The 22,219-nt window shown below is 37.3% G+C and overlaps 1 protein-coding gene and 1 long non-coding RNA gene across 2 annotated transcripts in view; one reads left to right on the top strand and one right to left on the bottom strand.

Annotated features, from left to right (window-relative positions):
* Window positions 1–22,219, top strand: part of LOC131310257 (uncharacterized) — a 235,973-nt gene that overhangs the window by 159,215 nt on the left and 54,539 nt on the right. The window lies entirely within an intron of this gene.
* Window positions 11,969–13,650, bottom strand: LOC131310275 (uncharacterized). Its single transcript, XR_009195164.1, has 3 exons — window positions 13,539–13,650; window positions 12,477–12,538; window positions 11,969–12,195 (listed from the first exon to the last, which is right to left on the bottom strand). It is a non-coding gene; the product is annotated as an uncharacterized LOC131310275 (long non-coding RNA).

The following is a 22,219-nucleotide window of genomic DNA, read 5'->3' as shown; positions in this document are numbered from 1 at the left end:
TATTAAAACAAAAAATAATAATAATAATAAAAAGATGAGACACCCTAAGGAGGTCAACAAATGAAATCCCCGAGATGCCGCCAGAGTCCTCCTAACTGCCCAACTTGCCTGAAAATGAAATTGGAATAAATCCGTCAGCTGACGAGCTCAGTGAGTAGTAAAAGCATGTATAATAATAATGTTCTAAAACTTGGCTAAAAATAGATTATCACGTTAACATATTTTGGCATACAAAGGTGTGCATCAAACGAACAAATTTGGCCATAAATCATTTACCAATAAATCTCAATGGTGATCACAAACCAATCTCCAACAACAATGGGGAACCACAACCAATATCGATAGAACCAAATGCCAGTGTATAAATGTCTCATAATTGGATCCAATATCGAATCTTAGGGTCACCACGAGTAGGCAGCCCGTGGAACTTTTCCCTAAGAATGATCCGGTCAATAACAACCGTTGAGCATTAGGGTCACCGGCTTAATCCGGTTTCTTCCCTAATGGCCAGAGTCACCCGCACACAGAGGATTAATTTCCCTGGACTTCCAAAATATGTTCCCAACAATATCCACAAAATTCTCACCAAAAGATTATCCAAACAATAAATAGTTTCACCAATCCGCATGCCAATTTCAAGACCCAAATAAAATAAATACATGTTCCCAATTTCAATCATTAATTTTCTAAAACAATAATTTAAGGGATACGGGGAAGTTCGCAAGTACGTAACATGCTTAACCACTCACCTGGGTCCAAAAAGTAATGAAACTCGAATCACGCAAAACGGGACTATCCTGTAAAAGTAAAACATTCGAATAACTAAGTAATTTAAACATAATATACAGACAATACAAAGCTAGAAAAACTACTGCTATAAAATTATCACAACCTAAATATTCCTAAGTTTCCTAAGCCTAACAGTAGCCACCAAAGGTCCACCCACGAACACCCAACGAGATCTTTTTCCAAGAACAATATCAGGAAACCACCTATTACCCCTTCCAAATAATCACCTTTGTTACCAATAAAATATGTATAAAGCACTTGCACTCATAACAGTCCAAAGCCGTCTACCCAGAAACTACAATCGCATTGAGTAACAAAACTATTAAACAAAGAACTCTCTCCAATACCTTGAGCAACATCGAAATCCCTTCTCAGATTATTACAATCTTAGATCATCACAAACTGCCACACCACATGATGTTTCCGACGTACACACCATCGTACAAACAATAAGTTGATTAAAAACTAGAGCCCAATTGAAAGACTTGATGGCTTTGTGAAGCGGCAGATTAGAAAACGCAGTAGATGAAAACTAATTACCTCAGAGAATCCAAAGAAGACCACTCCGAAACCCTTGATTGCTGCTCTCAACTTCAACTGTTGCAACTTCTCTCTCTCAAAATCAACAACCCTAGTCCAATATAATGACTTTCACTGACTCACGTTCTCTCCAAATAAAAACCTTACTCCGTGAAAATATCTCCTAATGAATAACTTCATAAAACTACCCACTAATCACAAACACCCACAATTATAGCTATCTAGTTAAACAAAATTTCAGAAATTCTAACTAAGGTAAAACTAAATTACTATGGTTAATTAAGCTCATACCCTTGTAGTTATAATAACAACAATTGTACCCATTGTACACAAAAATAATTAATCGGGACCCAACCATAATACCCAATTAAATAATGGCCAAAATAGTTAATAAATTAAATAAAATTCTAGGTCGTAACATACAGACTCTTTCGAAGCTTACATACCTGATCCTCTTTTCCATTGACAACAAAACCCTTTGGCTGATGCATATAAATATCCTCCTCCAAATCCCCATGAAGGAAAGCAGTTTTAACATCTAACTACTCTAAGTGCAAGTTCTCAACAACCACAATATTAAGGACACATCTGATAGTACAAATCTTTACCACAGCAGAAAAGATTTCGGTGTAGTCAATACCTGGTTGCTGCTCAAAACCCTTTACTACCAACCTCGCCTTGTACCGTTTGCTCCCATCAGATTCTTCCTTAAGCCTGTATACCCATTTGTTGTGCAAAGCTCTCTTCCCCTTGGGAAACTGAACCAAGTCCCAAGTCTGGTTTGATGAGAGAGAATCCATCTCATCATCCATTGCTCGCTCCCACTCTCCCCTGGTCTCCACCTGCAATGATTCCTTAAAACATTCTGGTTCATCACTATCAGTTAACAACAAATAGTGTAAAGTGAGAGAATAACGCATTGGTGGTTTAACGGTACGTGTAGACCTCCTGAGTGGAGGAGTTTGTGGATCTGCCTGTGGAGTAGGTTGTATATTAATATCCTGAGGCTGTAAGACATTACTGTTAGGGATCCCCTCAAACTCTACAAAGTCTGAATTTTCTTTAGCCTCATCGGGTTGATTCTGTCTATTTCTATACAAAACAGACTCATTAAATACCACATCCATACTCCTGCGTGTTTTCTGATTTTCAAAATCATATAGCCTATACCCATAGCTATCAGTACCATAGCCTATGAACACGCACTTTCGAGACTTAGCATCAAGTTTACCCCTATCACTCGATTCAATATGCATATAGGCCATGCAACCAAATACTCGTAAATGAGATAAATTTACCTCTTTACCTGACCAAGTCTCCTCCGGCAATCCATTGTTCAAAGGAACTGAAGGTCGCCTGTTGATCAAATACGTCGTTGTATTTACTGCGTCAGCCCAGAATTGCTTAGGTAACCCAGCATGTAACCTCATGCTCCTTGCGCGCTCTAGGATCGTCCTATTTATGCGCTCAGCAACTCCATTCTGCCTTGGCTTCTTTGGGATCGTTTTCAACCTTCGAATCCCATTTGCAGCACAGTAAGCCTCAAACTCACCATCACAATACTCGCCGCCATTATCAAATTTCAGACACTTCAATTTCTTTCCTGTTTCATTCTCAACTAATGCTTTCCAATTCTTGAAAACACCAAACACATCAGATTTACGCTTGAGAAAATAAACCCATAATTTTCTAGTAGCATCATCAATGAAAGTAACAAAATAACGTGAGCCACCAAGAGAAGATACCTGAGATGGTCCTCACACGTCTGTATGAACCAGCTCCAACTTCTCTGATTTTAGAGTCTTTGCCACCTTTGTAAAGCTAACTTTCCTCTGTTTCCCGAAGATGCAATCCTCACAGAAGTCCAAGTCCAACGACTTACAACCTGGCAATTTCCCTTTTGACAACATTACTTTCATCCCCTTTTCGCTCATGTGACCCAGCCTACGATGCCATGTAGTACAATTAACCACTGATGCTCCCACTGCGATGCTACAGTAAGTACCCGAAGATACATACAGGGTTCCTTCCTTTTTACCGCGCGCCACAACCAGTGCCCCTTTGCTCATCTTCCAAGCGTCTGATGTAAACGATGTGACCACTCCACCCTCTGACAATTGACCCACCGAAATAAGATTCCTTGTTAGACTAGGCACATGTCTAACATCCTTCAATTTCAGTACTGTCCTGTCTGTCTGAGTCATATACACATCCCCTTTCCCAATTATGTTGCAAGCTTCATCATCACCCAGATAAATTTTTCCAAAGTTTCCCTGCACATAATTCTGTAGCACATCCATGCGTGAAGTAGCATGGAATGAGGCTCCCGAGTCTACAATCCAAGACTCATCGCGAGAATCCAGCGAACAAATCAAGGCTTCATTATCTGATTCCTCAGAAACATTTACAGTATTCTTACCCCCCTGATTATTCCCGTTCTGCTGCTTTTTCGGTGGTGCCTTACAGTCTCACTTCCAATGCCCCAACTGACCACAGTTCCAACAACCTTCAGGTTTCACTTCTCTATTACGAGATTTACTCCTGCCCCTGTTCTTGGAACCCTCTCTTCCTTTGCCCTTATTGCCTCCCCTATTTGCAGACCTGCCTCTGTCCTCTGTACTAAGTGCTGAACCCGAAGCAACATCCTCACCCGATGCTCTCCTCCTAGCCTCTTCTCCTAATATCAATCCAGTAACATCCTCTAATTTAATTGTTGCAGACCCGGAGGAATTACTCACTGCCACGACAAGTCCATTCCAACTTTCTGACAAACTCGATAGTAGAACAAGAGCTCTAATCTCATCATCAAAATTAATACCCACGGATTCTAACTGATTCGTGACCGTATTAAATTCATTCAGATGTTCAGCAACAATAGAGTTTTCAGGCATCTTTAGGTTAAACAACTTTTTCATAAGATATACCTTGTTCATCGCAGAAGGTTTCTCGTACATCTTTTCTAGGGCTTTAAACAAATCTGCTGTAGTCTTTTCTTTGGCAATATTCGACACAACCGACGGCGCGAGGCTCAATCGCACAGTCCCCAAAGCTTTGCGATCCAAAATATCCCAATCTGCTTGCTTTATGCTTTCTGGTTTTGTGCCACTGATCAGATGATATAGATCCTTCTGATACAAAATATCCTCCATCTGCATCTCCAGAAAGCATAGTTTGTACCATTGAACTTCTCGATCTTGTATTTTTCTTCAGCCATTGTGTAAACCCTTGACCTCCTAACCTGGAGCTCTGATACCAGTTGTTGGGGATTCGATCGTCCAAGCCCACAAACAAATGCACACAATCGAAAAATAAACCAAGAACAGAAAACAATATAAAGTAAGAAAAGAACAAGACACAGAGATTACGTGGTTCCGACTTAAGCTGATTGCTTAATTGTACGTCCACGGGGTGCTGGAGTGTTTCACTATGATGAAAATATGCCAGAGTTACAAAAAAGAGGCAGCCCTAGCTTTGCTTTTATATGTGCAAGCAAGCTAATACTAGAAAACCCTAAAAAACGCTAAAACCTGCGTTGGGCGGGACCCAAAACCTTTCGGGTCATTTTACTGCGACTCTTAAATTGTCATCACATCTCAACACAATACAGAGACAAAAATCCAAAAGAAACCGTTAGCCATGAAAGCACAATATCAAGCGGCATAACGAATAAATACTCCCCCTTGCGCAATGCCAACTCAAATAAGCACTCAAGCAACCAAGCATTGAAGACACAAAGCACAACCTAAGAACCATGCATATTATGAGCAAATCAGGAATCACACCATCGTTTCAAATTAAATTTCAAGCACTTGACTTATCAAATTAAAGTGAGGAGTGAACTTAGTGCAATTGACTTATGGATGCCGATCGAAAGGAAACTGACACAATTCTTGAGATGAAATTTTTATTTTTATTTTTAAATCAAGAGATCATTTTAAGACATGCGATGAAAATTCCTAAAGACACATGGCCACCCATGCACAATATATGGAAAATATTACAAATAAGCAATAAAAAGTGAAGACGCCCTTGGAAGCATTTCCAATGAATAACATGAGAGATCTTGAGCTATACCATTTGACAAGAGAATCTCATCATCTCAAATATCAAAGTGTGCAAAAAGAAATCTATATATGAGGATGAAAGACGGTGCTAAAAGATGCCAAGAGAAGCACTAAAGTAACAGGTGTGTGCACGAAAAAATCTGAGGCACTAAAGTAAGACTCCCCCTCACTGAATGGATTCACAAAGTAGGATTAAATTATATATATGTGAAAGAAATGACACGACAATGATGAAGCACATGCAACCAAACAAGAATCCCTTGATTCAAAATTTTGTCCATCTGGGCATTCGAGGATACAGGAGCAGGAGAAAAATATTCATATGAAGAATTAAAAAGCAATATACTCCCCCTTACGCAAAGCACCTCTTAAAATGAACAATCAAGCATGCAAGCACCCTGTTTTTGCACCAAAGTTGAATAGTCCTAGCATCATGCCCAAGAACAAAAAAATGAGAACTCCCTCTCACTTCAAGCTTAAATACTTACCAAATGAGAACTCCCCCTCACTAAATGCCCACACAAAAATGAACACACAAGCATTCATAAGGCACACAAAAACAAGCAAACACAAAGTATTAATTCTCAAGATATCATACCAAAGCACAAGGTGAGGAATTTCTCAATAAATGGGCATTCAAACTCAAAGACACCAATGAGATAGCATAGAGCAAAGCATATCAAGAACATATCATTAAGCAAATCATTTGTCAAGAGAATCTCATGCTCTAGACTATCATGGTGAACAAGTGTACTCCGTGAGGGTGGTGCAAGACCCTTATAAGTGCCAAGGGATACCCCAAACGATTTCCGTGAGGAATTCACACAAATTTGATGAAAGAAGTCAAACCATAAGACGATTGGACCTAAAGACTTCACGCACAAATCCCATTTCTCATTCTTATGGACTCAAAAGACACACACACCTAAGATGGTGCAATGATTAGATAGCCATTCGCCCTTGATGTGAGATCACATAAGAAGTGGGGGTGCACTAGAGCATCAACCCCAAGAGACTAGAACTAAAAATGCATAAGAAACGGAGGTGCACAAGAGCAACAACCCCAAGACTATAATGACAATTTTTCTTCTTCTTCTTTTTTTTTTTTTGTCGATTTCTATTTTGTTTGGATTTTCTTTTTCCCTTTTTTTTTTTTTATAAGACAGAAAATGGAAAGACGAAAAAGAAAGATCTCACTCTTTTGTGCTCCAAGGGAAGCTTTCACACTAATCCCTAGGCGGTCACTCGATTAGAATCAATGGGGGAAAGCATCTAAAGGTAAACCTCAACCATTTGGTCAATCTAAGATCAAGACAAGTAGAATTCAACCAAGAATAGAATCAAGCACCCTTAGGCACCAAAAGGACCAAGCCCCAAGAGAGTGTGTACAAATAGAAGAGAGCATGAGATTCAAGCGACACAAAGAAACACCTCATGATATATTCAATATATGCAAAGATCCATGGTCACAAGAGGTACCTTCAAGGCTCAATAACGTGTTTTTCCTTACATGGTTCCCTGCAAATCTTCCTTACGATTAGAATTTCCTTAAATTTTTTAATCATATTTTTAAATATATTTATGCAAGGAAAAACTGTCAACAAATTTCAAGGTAACTTTCTATCACTTCCAGTGGGAACTACACTAGAAATAAGTAAAATACTCTTTAACCCATGAACAATGGCTCGTTAAGAAAAACAAGGAACTGTTCATTTTTCAAATGTTGGCGATAGAGAAACGAGACTGATGTAGGGGAAGTTTTGGAGTTTACCTTCCCAACCTAGCGAAAAATTATGAATAATGAGTTTCGTGCGGATGCTCTAAGTAAGCAGAGAATAGGGGGACAACAAAGAAAATTATGTCAATTGACTTGGATAAAAATACAATCATATGTCTTCTTAAAAAAGTTGGAACTCTCAAAGGGATCATAAATGACTAATTAGCTCTCTTGGTATAAAATGGGAGGGAAACCCACCCATCTGTTTACTCCAAAAAAATTCAAAAGCCTTTTTGTACTTGCTCTTCCCTCCTCCAAATCCTCCCCACCGTATATAGCAATTCCTTCACCATCGCCAACAATTTTCAAGTACATTCGTTTCAAATCACGACCAAAGATCCAGCCATCAAGCTCTTCAGGAAGACGATTCCGGTGCCTGAATCTCGTACTCCGGCAAAATCAGAAGAGAAATACGCTGTGGGTTTCCATATTCCGTACAAGTCCCAAGCTATGGTAATTCTTTAAAATCACGACCTTCTTCAAATCTGTTGGACCAGAGTTTCGCCGACCCGGCCAGATAGAAACTCTACGACCACCAACGCTCATCCCCACCACCAGTATTCAACCCTTCGGACTCTTTACGCGGTTGTATTTATCCGAATAGGCACCAAGGGAGTCCTAGAGTTCCCATGGTAAACAATTTCCAACCCTTATCTCTCTCTCTCTCTCTCTCTCTCTCTCTCTCTCTCTCTCTCTCTCTCATAATATATACATACTAGAGGCTGGACACACGTTATGTGTATGCAAGTTGAGTTTAATGAACTAACCGATGCAAATAAAAAGCAAATGAAATGATGCAGAATAAAAGAAAGAATGAAAAACAGTAATTGATTTCTCTCTTAGCCCATTCAAATATCTACAAAAGATAAGTAGAGATGATTTTAATTAGTAGAAAATAACCTAATTGTCATCGAGATCAAATTTAAAACCTTTCTTAGATATCTAGAGAAAACAGAGAAGCAAATTTTGATGAAAGATTTATATCACTGTGGTAATGGTTAAAGTTGGACAAACTGAGGAAAAAAATTGGCTTGCAATTGGTATGGAAAATTTATAGTACATCTTTTAGCCCACAATTCGATGCCTCAACGACTTTAGAAGACGGAATATTCAAGTTATTCGTCACAATACTTGTCAACCTTAAATATTTATGACCATACTTACATGGGCGCAGATCCGAATAGTCCTCTCATCTTCTATGTTTAACCGTTGCAATGAAAATTTGTTCGTTACCCCAAAATCATCTACGGTTTTGAGAGTTCTTTGGCGATTTTGAGAAATCACAGCCGCCTAGCTTTTCTGCCGGGGGTGGGGGAGGCGCCTCTCTCCCTCCTCCCCCGGGCTCCTCCTCCATCCGCTCTCCCTTCTCCACTCTCCTCTTTCTTCTCTCTTCCCTATGATTTTTTTCTTTTCATTTTCTCTTCTCTCATATCTAACCCTCTCTGTTCGGCAGGCTCAGCTGTCACCGGAGTCTTTTGCCTGCATATAATGATCACCGGAACCCTTGTGGCAGTAGCGGTGGAGGCAGTGAGGGTTGCGATTCGTTCGACGATTTTTGAACGGTTGGATTTAGAACAAAATCTGGGAGAATTTTATCTTTCCTTGTGGGAGTTTTGTCTCTCCTATTGAGAATAATAAAGTTCGCATTTGGCCGATTTTTTTACTATTCGGGCTCGAGAAGATTAATATGCATCTATTGGTAGTTTGCTAGAAATTCATTAATTTATTCATTCTGGTCAAAGTTCATCTAATTGTTTGGGTTTTTGTTGTCTTTTTTTCTTGGCTAGTAATGTACATAGTATCTCTTTTTGAGACTGCTGTAGGATATATGAATTTTTCACTCAGCAGAAAGTGTGTCAGGCGATGCCTGGATTGGGATGAAAGACATCAATCGCTTCATTCTTTTTCATTATGTATCAGTTAGATGATTAATTTGACTTTATTGAAGTTATCTGTAATGAATTTTATTGTGTAAGTGTGGTTGGGCTTTATCAATGCAGTACCTCTCACTTTTGTCAAAAAAAAAAAAAAAAAATTCTCGTTTTCTTGGATGATTTAGTTTTCCCACTTTCAGTTCGGTGAAGAGAGAAGTGTTGTCTCCATTTGAGGAAAAAACTGCAGAGTTCCGTGGAAGTATGAAACTCTGCATTCTGCAGTTTAGAACGTGATTCTGTCTTCATTTTTTTAAATTTTTTTTTATTATAACTTGGGTGGGGTGGTTATCGAGCATTTAACTTTCATGTCCTTAGGTTTGAGAGAGTATAACCAATTCAATTCAGGGGCAATTTGGGAAGATGAAAAATTGATACAATGACAAAAAGAGGGACACTAAACTGATGCTCTTCAGGGGCAATTCAGATGTGTCAAATGGGCGGGTTTAGGCCAAATTAGATAAGTTATTAGTGGGTTGAATTTTTAATGGGTTATTGACCGATTTATACTCAATTCGTTATGAGCCCAATTGCCCATACCCAATCCAACCCATTTATTTGAAATCAAACCCGATCTGCTCATTAACCCAACCAATTACAAAATACCCATATACACTAGAATGACCATATTACCCTTATACATTTTAATGACCAAATTACCCTTATATATTAAAATTACCATAATACACCTATATACTAAAATGACCAAATACCCCTGTATACTAAAATTACTGAACCGAATGGAGATTCTGCTGAAATTTTAGCATCTCGTAAAAAATGATTCGAATGAATTGACTAGATCAAAAAAAAAAAGAATGACTATTGCCAACTCCAAAAGTTTCCTTCGAAAACAAAAAAAAACTTTTCAAAAATGAACCGAGCTGAGCAACTAGTGGCTCGACTCGACTCTTTAGTAACCGAGCTGAGCTTAAGCATGAGTTTTTGACTCGTTTTCTAAACAAGTTGAGATCAACACTTCAAAACTTAGCTCAGCTGGCAAAAGTTCGGCTCGTTTGTATGGGCTCGGCTCGTTTGAGCTCGAGCTTGAGTTTTATTCTCGTTTAATAAAAGGGCCAAGCTCGAACACTACAAAACTCAACTTGGCCATGCAGTAGAAAAATTAAAAGTGCAAATAGCAGGGGTATGATAACAAATCAATTAGCAGAGGTAGTTACACTGACCTTCCCTTCGGATTATTTCAAACAATTAATACTGGATGCTATCAATTAATTAGCAGGCAAATTCTCTGTCGGAGTTGAGAGGAGGAACAATGAGATCGATGAAAAAAATTTCAGTGCCGAGCGTGTACCACGTGGTGCTCGTTCGATGCATCCAGGCCGTCCATTTCAGTTTTGGACGGCTCAGATTTGGAGAGAGAAAGTGATGGAGTGAGAGGTGAGAGAGTGGTTTAATTTGGGTCGTCCAACACACTTTTGAACGGCTCGAATGTGGCTGCTCGGTACCACGTCAGCCGGGTGACATGGTACCCACTCGGCATCCAAAAATTTCTCGAGATCGAGAAGGGCTAATTTCAATTTATATTGTGTTTTTCTATTTTTCTTTGATAGGTTATGTTCATGACTTATTGGGTCATTTAAGTTAACCCATTAAGACCTATTTAAGACCCAATTACTAAATGGATTAGATGGGTTCGACCCATTTTGACCCAACTAATAAATGGGCTGGGTTGGGTCTATTTTTTAATGTGTGGGTTTGGGTTGATTAATGGGTTTAGATTTAATTTGTCACCCCATATATATATATATATATATATATATATATATATATATATATATATATATATATATAATGTGCCAATGAAAGTGAATATTTTTTCCTTTTTTGAAAAAAAAGGTTGTAATAAATTGTGTGAATTTGCAGGCCGAGATTAGAAGTGAAGAAGGATTGATATCTTTAGGGCCATGAGGAGGGAAAGGTGGTGTAGGTTGGGCTTACAAGGCCGAAGGGCCTATAATGCAGATAACTATCCATTATGGACACGTTGTCCATTCAATTTTATTCGAAAGTAAAAGCTACGATGGCAAAAATATAGGAAGCTCCGTGAAATTTGGTGGTACCGGTGCTTACGAAAATCCAGTATTTAAAAAGGTGTGACCCTCTTTAATTAGCTTAATCACATACTCGGATAGGGATGTATTTGGATCTATTCGATGCACATGTGTCCCAAAATGTTGGACGGTTCCAAACATTTCCTTGTCCGAATTTGTGCACTTTCCTTTGTGGGCGATAGCAATTTTTTATAACTTTTTTTTGAATCTTTATTGTCGAGATGAATATATAGGCTAGTGAATTGTTTAACCAAAAGTTACTCCATCTGTCCTAAACTGCTGGTTCTTGCCGATCAAACAAAAAAAAAACTGGTGATCTCTCTTTCTATTTTGGGATATTCCAAAATAAATGTCCACTTTCCACAAATGATCAATAGATTTTTAAGTGATTCTCGCTTTGCCCTTTCTCTTTCTTTACCATTTCTTAAAACTAGTTGTACTATAAAGTAGGGGCAATATAAAAAAGTCAAGTATAAAGCAATTCTACTGTTGTACTATAATTAATAATTTGGATTCCTCAAAAGAGACAAGCAATTTGGGACGGATGGAGTACAATAATTCCAGATGATTTTTGTTTCTATTGTTCATGCATCCCAACAAAAGATTAGTTTATACTTGCACTTGTTTAGTTCTGCCTTGACAGTTTAATAGAGCAACTCTCGTCCATAAGCTTGACATACGAAGAGTACTTTTGTCACACCCCACCCCGGGCCAGCACTCAAATGAGCCCAAACCGACGTGAGGGTGCAACATCAACCACCAACCCATTTCTATAACTCAAGTTTTAGCAACTAAATTAGTCAACAACCATTTTATTGATAACGCAAAACTTAACGTTCTTACAACACAGCGGAAGTCTTAAGAAAGCATTAAACTATACAATAAACCAAATATGAACATAGGCTGCAACTACATCCCTATCTACAAAATTTTGCCAAAACTAGTCCAGCCTTCCCGACATGCTACCCTAAGCGAGCGTACAACCCCACGATGATCAGCAGTGGATATCTACAACGCCTGCAAAACTGGATTCCAAAATGAAATCCAGGAGTGTTATGAGACATGGATGCAATTCCATATTAAAGGTACAGCTAAAAGATATATCTCAACCAGTCAAACAGTGAACCAAGCAATTAAAAGCAACACCGGGCACACAACCAATTATTTAAGGCATTAAGCCAATCACCGGGCACACAGCCAATAGTTTAAGGCATAAAGCCATATGGCATAAAGCCAATCACCGGGCACTAAGCCAACATTCAAGTTTAATTCAATATAGAATAACATCAATGAATCAAACACTCACCTCGTACTCCAAAAGAAAGTACAACTATGGTTTCGGTGCTCCTTGATTCACCGACTCGTTACCTATCCACAAGCCAAACATTTTAGTATAGAAATACTTTTAAGGCTTTAACAAATGCATTAACAATGTTCTGCATCAATTCAACTATTTAGTAATTGCCGAACAAAAGTAAATTCACCAATTCGTACCCAAAACCAAGAATTCCACAATTTCACACATTATCAACAGAACCACTGATCGATTTCTGAATATAGAATTCTATAGGTTTCAAAGAATACTACAAGACCACCACCACTAGCAAGAAGGCTTCTAGTACATCAATCTAGATATAAAATTTACCCAAATTGGACTCCGAATGACTAAGATATGCTCAATTGAAATTACACGTCTAAAACAGAAACTACAGACCCAGCAGAACAGTCTGCGATCGAATGCTCATTAAAAATCACACACTTAATCTTTTCCAATATTTCCAACGCCAAAACAACACCAACTGATCAAGGTTTAAGACTCAACAGCATCCATAGTCAGTAAGCATATTCAACTATGAGAAAACTGATGAAGAACACAGCTATAAAACCTGCCCAGAATTTCAGAATCACCAAACTATTAACTTCGGAACCAAAACTGAATTTGCTCAGACCAAACTAAGGCACAATCTTTACAGATTCAGAAAGATATACAAGTCTAGTTTCGGAATCAAGAAACGGTGCCTAAAACCGATACCCGAGCAAGAAGTTATGCCCGTTTTTCCAACATGTGTCGGGGCTGTCAGCACAGACGCGAATCTGACTGCAGTCCGGTTCAATATTTTTATCTTTTTCCATACTATTCAGAAAATTCTGAAATTTTTACAGCATAAACTACACTCACAGAGGCATCTCCAGTAAAATTACCAGAAAATAACATGATCAGAAAGTCGACAAGAAATATTCATCAAAAACTGGACGGATTCAATTGGGTTCAACACAGTTATGCATAATCATACTATACACGAATTTTCAGGAATAAACTCAACTTCAAGTTCAAAAACCCTCTCTCATGGCTTCAATTTGACCATACCTATTTCCTCCTTTCTTTCCTTCTTTCTTCTTCTTCTCCACCGGCTGATCTCTCTCTCTCTCTCTCTTTCTCTCTCTCACGTTGGAACAAGATGGGTTTCCTTTCTGTTTTTTTTTCTTTCCCTTTTGATGACACACACACACACCACCTCACACAAACACACGGCACACATGCACCAATTTTAAAAAAAAAAATTGCACTTTAGCCTTTTAAGTTATTAAATATAACATTTAAGCACCTCAATTAAAAAGGGTGTTACAACTTTGGAGAAGTGTTAATCGTATCTCTCTGTTTTGATATAAATTTGAACAAATATGGGCCTTTTGGTTTGAGAGTGGGTGCTTCTTCTGTGTCCATTCCAATAGAAGGTGGGGTCATTGCTGGATTCCATGGTCGTACCGGAGCCCACCACCTTACTGCAATTGGTATAATTATGGCACCCGAAGTCAAAAGTTTTCCCAATTTGGAACAAATACAGCCCAAGGTCAGCTTCTATCCCCTCTATTTTTCTCTTATCCAATTAGCAAATCAAATTTCTCATGCTCATTTTCTCCCTCATAAATTTGTTAAGTAGGAGGATGGGGTCTGTTAGTGCTTCGTTTCGATGATCCAAACTTCCATTTATAAGATTGTCGATATGGAATTTGTTGCTTGATAAAAAATCATGTGAAACAGAGTGAGATATATCGATAGTCATCTCAACAAATGGCATGTGTATTTTCAAAAATATGTATTCTTAGGTCCTGTTCTACTTGTCTAAATAAGTATATATATTTTTTATGGGATCTAATCGGTGCTTCTTTTTGGTTGAGTTGAAAAGTCTAGGACATGAACTTGGTCCATTGCATGGGTTACCGTACATTGTGTGAGCTCTATTTCGGATTCCATGAAAATATAAAAAAAAATTCATAAATTTAAAATAATTATTTATGAAACTCTTTAAAAAATGAACTCTAACGAATATCGATGGGTATGTGTTTTCTGAGTTTGTAGGAGCAAAACTGCTCGCAGCTGAATTGGAGCCGTTCATTAGGTCCATTTTTCTGATTTTGTTTTGTTACTTAATTTTTGTTTGAGATGTTTGAATCATGCAAAACTGAGGTCAATGTGTGAATTGGGAGAGAATTTAGAGAGAAATTTACGGTTTGACGAAATCCTTTCACAAGTCACGCACACATGTACACACACTCACTCACGCACATATATATATATATATATATATATATATATATATATATATATATATATATATATATATATATATACACACACACACACACACACACACACTCACACACACACATGAGAGCAACTTGGTTACCATTACCCAACTAATTTTTAGCCAATATTCAGTGTTACACGACAACTTGATTGTCGTTACTCCGCAACTTTTTAACCGATATCCAACATTACCCGACAACTTGGTTGCCGTTACCCAGCAACTTTTTAGCCAATATCAAGCGTTACCCGACAACTTGGTTGCCGTTACCCAGCAACATTTTAACCGATACCCAGCGTTTTCCGACAACTTGTTTGCCGATACCCAGCATATTGCCCGACAACTTGGTTGCCGTTACCCAACAACTTTTTAGTCGATACCCAGCAACTTGGTTGCCATTACCCAACAACTTTTTAACCGATACCCAACGTTACCTAGCAGCTTGGTTGCCGATATCCAACAACTTGGTGTGTTCAGCTAATTTCGATCGTAGGGTAATTAAATGGATAGACAAAATTTAGATTGAAGATAAATTAAGGTTTTTCTTCTGGTTTAATAGAGTTTTTTTTTTTTTTGGTGAAATGCAGAAAGAGGACATGGGGACGAATGTGACGAATTCATATAAGGAAGCCACTGCTGGACTCGAGAAGCTTCTCTCTCTCTCTCTCTCTCTCTCTCTCTCTCTCTCTCTCAGAGAAACACAAACATTTTTGGTAACGAAAATGCTAGGTACAAAAAATATATATTCGGAAATCACCCAGGACAGGGGTTTCTTACTGCTAATAATAGTCTATTAACGATCATAACTACCTCTAAAAATATACTCCGAGTAATTTTCGGGTACAATTTTTTTGTACCTATCACTTTTTTACAAATTAATGTTTTTTACAAATTAATGTTCTTCATACCCTTTGTCCGGAAAATAATTTAGAGTGGGTTCTTGTAAACTTCACAATTTCTTCGTTTGTGTGTTTTATCCTTTTTTTTTTTGAATTTTTGTTAGATTTGCGTGAATTTTTTAGATTAGTCATCAATATTCTCGAGGAGAGCAGTCTAATAAATACAAAATTTAATCAAAAGCAAAAAAAAAATTCACTAAAGATGAAAAAAATTATCAAATAGCTGTTTTATTTGTCTAAAGTGTCATCTTATTTGAAGTTTTTCAACATCTGTCCTTATTTTTATACTTTTTTTATTCGTCTCGTTGCGACGTACGATTAACTCCAAAAAGTACGACGAAAAACTAGATAAAAAGTTATGAACAATAAAAAATACTGAAATAAGTTTCAGACTTATAAATTTACAAGAACGTAACCTTAGTATCCTTTTTGTTTCTACTATGTAAATTTACAAGTTCACCCGTGAAAAATAAACGGTAGGCTTTTAAAATTTATTATAAGTAACAAAAAAAACTGTGCCAAGCATGCATGCAGACTCTGATAAAAAAAAAAAAAAAAACATGCATGCAGACGAATTCATCCAACTATAATCGTCATTACGTCTACATAAGTCAAGTATTTAGAATAGCTAGGCGTGACTCCTTTTATTTTTACTTCCTATTTTATTGCTTGGTTTGATAAATCGTTAAAATCTCCTCGTCTTGAAAATTAAATTGTTGTCGGAGATGCTCTGACAGATCACATGATAATATAAAATCTAACATTATTGAGCATGGAGATGTTGAGTCACTCTTATGATCTGGGACATAATTATGTATTTTCTCAAAGTAGTTTATTTTTTCACAATTTGCTTGTAGTGGGGATACTAGTATTTTATCCCAAAAAAAAAAAAAACTTAATTTTTAAGCATATGTTACAAATATTATTATGTAATCTCATGTATCATTAGTGTATTAGTTCAAGCAGATACTTATTCACGATGGGGTCATGAACAAGTTTTTTTACAGAGGTAAATGATCTCATCTTGGATAAGTTTTTTACAGAGGTAGACGATCTCATCCGTTCATCTTGGTAATTAATTGTCCGAATTTTAAAAGAACTTTTTTGGAAAAAGTTAAACTTTTCTTCGGATTTTTTTTTCAAATTCTGACCAACCAAAACATTTTGAATGCGCGGGATTCACCTTAGTAAAGACTTTTTGCGGAAAACTCCTTAAATTTTTTTTAGGACTTATGCCATAAATGCTGTCCTCTTTGGTCATTTTGGTTAAAAATGGTACGAATGGATCCAAGATGAGCCCAACTATGGAAAATTATTGAATGCCTCTTGGGCCACCGCCATGGCGCCTCATGATACTCCAAATTCTTCATCCACTACACATTTGTGGGATAGAAAAGTTTAGAACACTACCACATGAAACCTCCAGGGGCATAGAATAATTACTCCTAACTATGGGTACACTATTTCGGTGTTTTGTATTAATGATCGGAACCGTTTAATTTGTTTAGTATATTATTTTAACAGTTCTTACAAGAAGTGAGCTAATAAAGATTTAATTACTTCATTCAATTTTTGTCCTTGAAATTTAGAGGAACGAAAATCGATCAATCCTTTATCTACATTTTGAAACATTATTCAATGGTCCTGGCACCGTTACGTGGTGGTGCAAGTATAATAGAAAGTGGGCCCTTAAATAATTTCTCCCCATTTCTTTATCCCAGTGGGTCCCATTGGGACTGCAAGTTCACTGACGGGTGTTCTGGTTTTTACGTGTCTGTGGCAGTGAAAAACATGGGCTAGAGGGGGTTGCGGCCACAAAGATCAAGCAATTAACGGCGGAGCTAGAGGGGACCGCTGCCAAGGCGTTCAATCCGGTGGAGAGGGTCAAAACCGGTTTCGCTCACTTCAAGAAGAAGAAATTCGAGTACGTACGCTAAAGAGATCTTTAATTCTCTTAATTTTAGAGTACTGGACAGAACCAAAATTTTATCCTAACAGTGGCGAAATATATATTAAAAAAATAAAATGATGAATTATAATATTAATAGTCATCGACTCTACAAAAAAATTAAAATAACATAACAAAAACACTATAGTAAATACTATTTGTTATTTGCACAAAGAGTACGAAAAAAGAGTAACTTTAATTTTTTAGGTTAAGTTGTTTAGGGTTAAAGTGGAGTTTTTTTTCCTTAATTATACCTTATATTTTATATTATTTCACTTTGGCCCATTGAATTTAGTTTTAAAATACTTTTTTGGGTCTCATTTCTTGAAAAAAAATGTAGAAGATTTAGGACTAATATATAACAAAAAAGGAATATGCTAAAATCCGTCCAAATGGGTAGGATAATAGATAAAAATGTGCATTGATATCTGAGAAAAGTGTATTGATATTTGTGAAAGTGTATTAATATTCGTGAAATATGCATTGATATCCGAACTTGTTTGGAAGTATGTGTATATTATCCTCCGCCTAGTGGGCAGAGGTTAGCAAAATCAAACAAAACAAAAAAAATGTAGCGGTGGCGAGACTGCATATGTTGGAAATAATTTTTTTTGTACATATAATAATTGTAATTTCTAAAATTTTTATCGTGGCGGCTGCTGCTACTAAATCCCTTAGTTCCATTCTTGCGTACTGTTATCCTACTGAACTGGTAAAATTCCAATATATTCTGCTAGTGTACATTCTGCATTTTCTGCTTTATGAGATAAGGCTTTATTACATATCACCCCCTTGAGTTATTACAAATTTTTATAATTATTAATCACCTGCAGTTATATAGCCTCATTCGACTCGTAAAATTTTTAACTTGAACACCAGATACAAGATGCTTTTGAATGTATAGTTCAACTCTATATTCATATTGGTCAAACTATGGGCCCTAACATTAGTACACCGAAAATTTAGGAGGTATTTTATTTTTCAGTAATAGTGTGACGACAACAATATAATATTGCTTGATAAGGCATTTTTTGTGATTAGTGTACAACAATAATTAGATATTGGTTGATATTGTTTTTTATTTTTGCCAATCGTTAATCATAATCTCTACTCTAATAGGGGACTTGAGAGGGATGCAGGGTGCTTACGAAAATCGAACCCTGCCTATGTGCATGAGAATATAAGAAAGGCACCAACTCACTACAAAAAAAAATGAGCGATAGTGACAAAACAGTTACCACTATACTAAAAATTTATAATGACACCTTTTCACCTATAGTGCATGACAGATAGCTATCACTATAAATTTTTAGTAACACATTTTTAGTAACAGCTCAGTGACAACTGTTTTGACACTATCGCTCATTTTTTTGTAGTGGCTGCACTCCACTCCGCTCCACTTGCAAGATATTGGTTGATAAGGCATCTAGATATGCTGGATAAGACATCAATGACAACAATTAGACATCGCTTGATAAGGCATCTTATGTGATTTAATTTTTGTTCATCCTTATGTGACACTAATCAGCTCAAGAAGAACCCTTCATGTCACGTCAAATGTTTTGTAGATGGTATCCAAGTATGATCTCTAATGCATGTATTTTAATTTAATCTTCTTTGCGAGTATTTTTTTTACGTACTATTTAGAGGGAAAAAAAATAACATCACAGTACATAGGAAGATACAAGCAAAGTATGCATCCCACTGCATTCTGGGTTACATCATGCGTCACGGAATTGTCACCACTCCGAAAACTTATTTTCATCACCTCAAAACACTCTCCACAGCCCCCAAAGGAATGAGAAAGTCCCGGAAGAAAGCCTGCATGTGGGTAGGACAAACCAAAAAAGAACGACCTCCAAACGGAGGCCTAACAAAACAAGAAGAACAATCCTCCAAATTGAGGCAGAAAGCTACGATCTGAAAAAGAAAAAGGAAACAACCATTCAATAACTGGTAACAAGTCACCCGAGTAGCCCATTGATTCACCCACTGAATCATGTCACCGAATCGCACCAAGTTAATTACACCGAGTTAAGAACGAGTCCCATCACAGACCATCTCGAGGCCAAGGCTCCATCTCCGTCAAGACCCGAGCAACCTCGACTTCGACTGCAAAACCTACCTCCAGCGACCACGAGCCGCAACCTCCAATGACCTCAACGGCGAAAACCAGTGTCTAACAGCCAGAAAACACGGTGGAACATACAAAATGTAGGCTAGTCCTTATCTCCACCCACCTAACAAAAAGGGAATGTCTCACTAATTGAGAACACCGTGTAGATTGTTTTGTACTCCGGAAGTAATGAATAGTTTAGCCTTGTTTTTCACAATTATTTATGCAGCTAATTACGGGTTACCCCTTTGATTTTTTCAGGGAAAATCCTGCTTTATATGATGAACTTGCCAAAGGCCAGAACCCCAAGGTCAGTAATGCTATATACTGAGGATAATTTATCCTATTCTAGTGGTATTTTTGTCTTTTGAATGGATGATTTTTTAATTTGATAAGGTAAATGATTGTTATCTGCTCTCCACTTTTTCTATATCATGCTCCGGAACACAAAGATGAAAGAAAGATCATGAACTCAGAATAGAGTGTGACAATTACATATTTTTAAATATTTGGTCTATATCCTGGTGGCATTTTTGTACTATTTTAACGGATAATGATGCACTTTCTCGTTTGGTCCCACATGGATAAGATAATTTAATAGAAGCCACCAATTTTGGGGTAAAAACAAAGAACCAACAAAGTTCGCTAGAGGACGTACGGTAGGATTTGTCCCCCGACGAATGGGCCGTAGTGCTCTTAAACTGGCTCAAATACCATGAGTTAGCAAAAGAAAAAACACTTACGAACCCATTAACATTGGGTAAAAGCATCTAGATCTTCCAAATGTTTCTAAACGCAGGCACACGACCTAAAAAAAAAATAGAGATAAAAAAAGACAGATTTTGATAACATCGTACGGCTGCTGATACTATTTTTTTATTTCCGAAATGATGGCTGTTCATACTTGAATCTGATTTTTTATTTATTTTTATTTTTATTTTTGATCTTTGATCTTCTTGAATCTGAATTGTTGCTTTTTGCTAATCAATGCAGTTTATAGTTAAAATCAAAACCACCTCTCCATTAATGATTTTGCTTCTAGTTCAGGCGAGGAACTGTAGGAAAGCAAACAATGATTCTTCTCCTGCCCTTTCCTGCTCTCATGCTTCTTCGTGTTTGTTGGATTCTAAGAGTGTGAATTTTGAAAAGAAGTGTGAATTTTAAAAAAAAAGTGTGAAATCTGAAGGTGTAAATAGTTACAAGGGCAAAATAGTAAGAACATCTTTAAAAAGGGTATAGATGGGATAGCACTACAAAAAATGGTCTGGATAGGATAGCAGACAAAAAATGGGACCGGCCAGAAATTTTCCCAACATTTTATTGGGGAAAGCGGGAGGGATTCCAACAAAATATTGAAAAATACAGCAAAGGGACAAAGTTCAATACAACACCTTAGAGCCTAAAGTGCCCAGATTAAAACCAAATACATCTCAAACATCCAAAAGGCCTAAAAAGCCCAAATTGAACAATAAAGCCCAGTTTAATTAAAGAAAACTCAAAACCTAATGCTAAGCTTTACGCTGTCGCCCACCGAACAAACAGAGAACCACCACTGCCGAAAAGCCAACACCAAAAACCACCAAGCCCCACTGGCCACCCCAATCGGAGTTGCATCTCGGATCCCACCACGCCAAACTGCCGCGACGTTACACTTTGCTGTTAGGCAAGTGCCGAGACGTCCAACAACGGCCACGGCGGGAGCCACGCCGACCACTCCCCCAAACCCGAAGAAATCCTCGCCGTTATGCAAAAATAAGCCAGGGGCCTTAGCTAATTCCATCCTAGGATATGCTTATCCGGACGAGGAGAAAGATCTAATTGTCCCTCAAGCCTTTTTGGTATTCCAAATGTAAATATTTAATGAGAGCAACCGAGTAATTTTATACATAATTCACTCTTATTCACCCATATTAACTACTACTCAAACAAATTAAATATATGTTAATCCCCTTCCTTAGCTAATCCTCTCTATAACACATCGACTTCTATTCATCCTTCTTTTTTATCTATCCAAAACCTTATATGTCCGACAAATAGGCCGTAGGTTTGCAACTCAAATCCTCAAACGCACTCTCTCTTTTCTCTGTAGATGTCTCTCTCTATTGGTTTCGATTTGGACAGTTTTTATTTTAGCAAGGCCAAAGGATTTGTGATAATTAAAAATAAAATAAAAAAGGACAAGAGAAGAAATAACTAATATTTTAAGGGAAGATAGCAAAAATAACTAGTATTTTTTTTTTGTTTTTTGTTTTTTATAAGATTAGAAATGTAATTCCACACAGCAACTTAACCTAGGCAATTGCTGACTAGGCAAATGATGGAGAACCCTTGTGAAAAAACTACTTGTTTGTACCAACGTTGGTAATTGCTAAGAGACTAAGAAAATAACTCCCATAGCAAATTGGAAAGTTGTGTGGTTTGGAGTTATGCTCGATTGAACGCAGCAACTTGTTTGAATCAAAATCTTGAAAAAAATAGTACAAAAAAAAAAAAAAAAAA

The sequence above is a fragment of the Rhododendron vialii genome, chromosome 12a (assembly GCF_030253575.1).
Source record: "Rhododendron vialii isolate Sample 1 chromosome 12a, ASM3025357v1".
NCBI lineage: Eukaryota > Viridiplantae > Streptophyta > Magnoliopsida > Ericales > Ericaceae > Rhododendron > Rhododendron vialii.
Note: the sequence above shows the minus strand (reverse complement) of the source record. Positions and strands in the feature narration are given on the sequence as shown.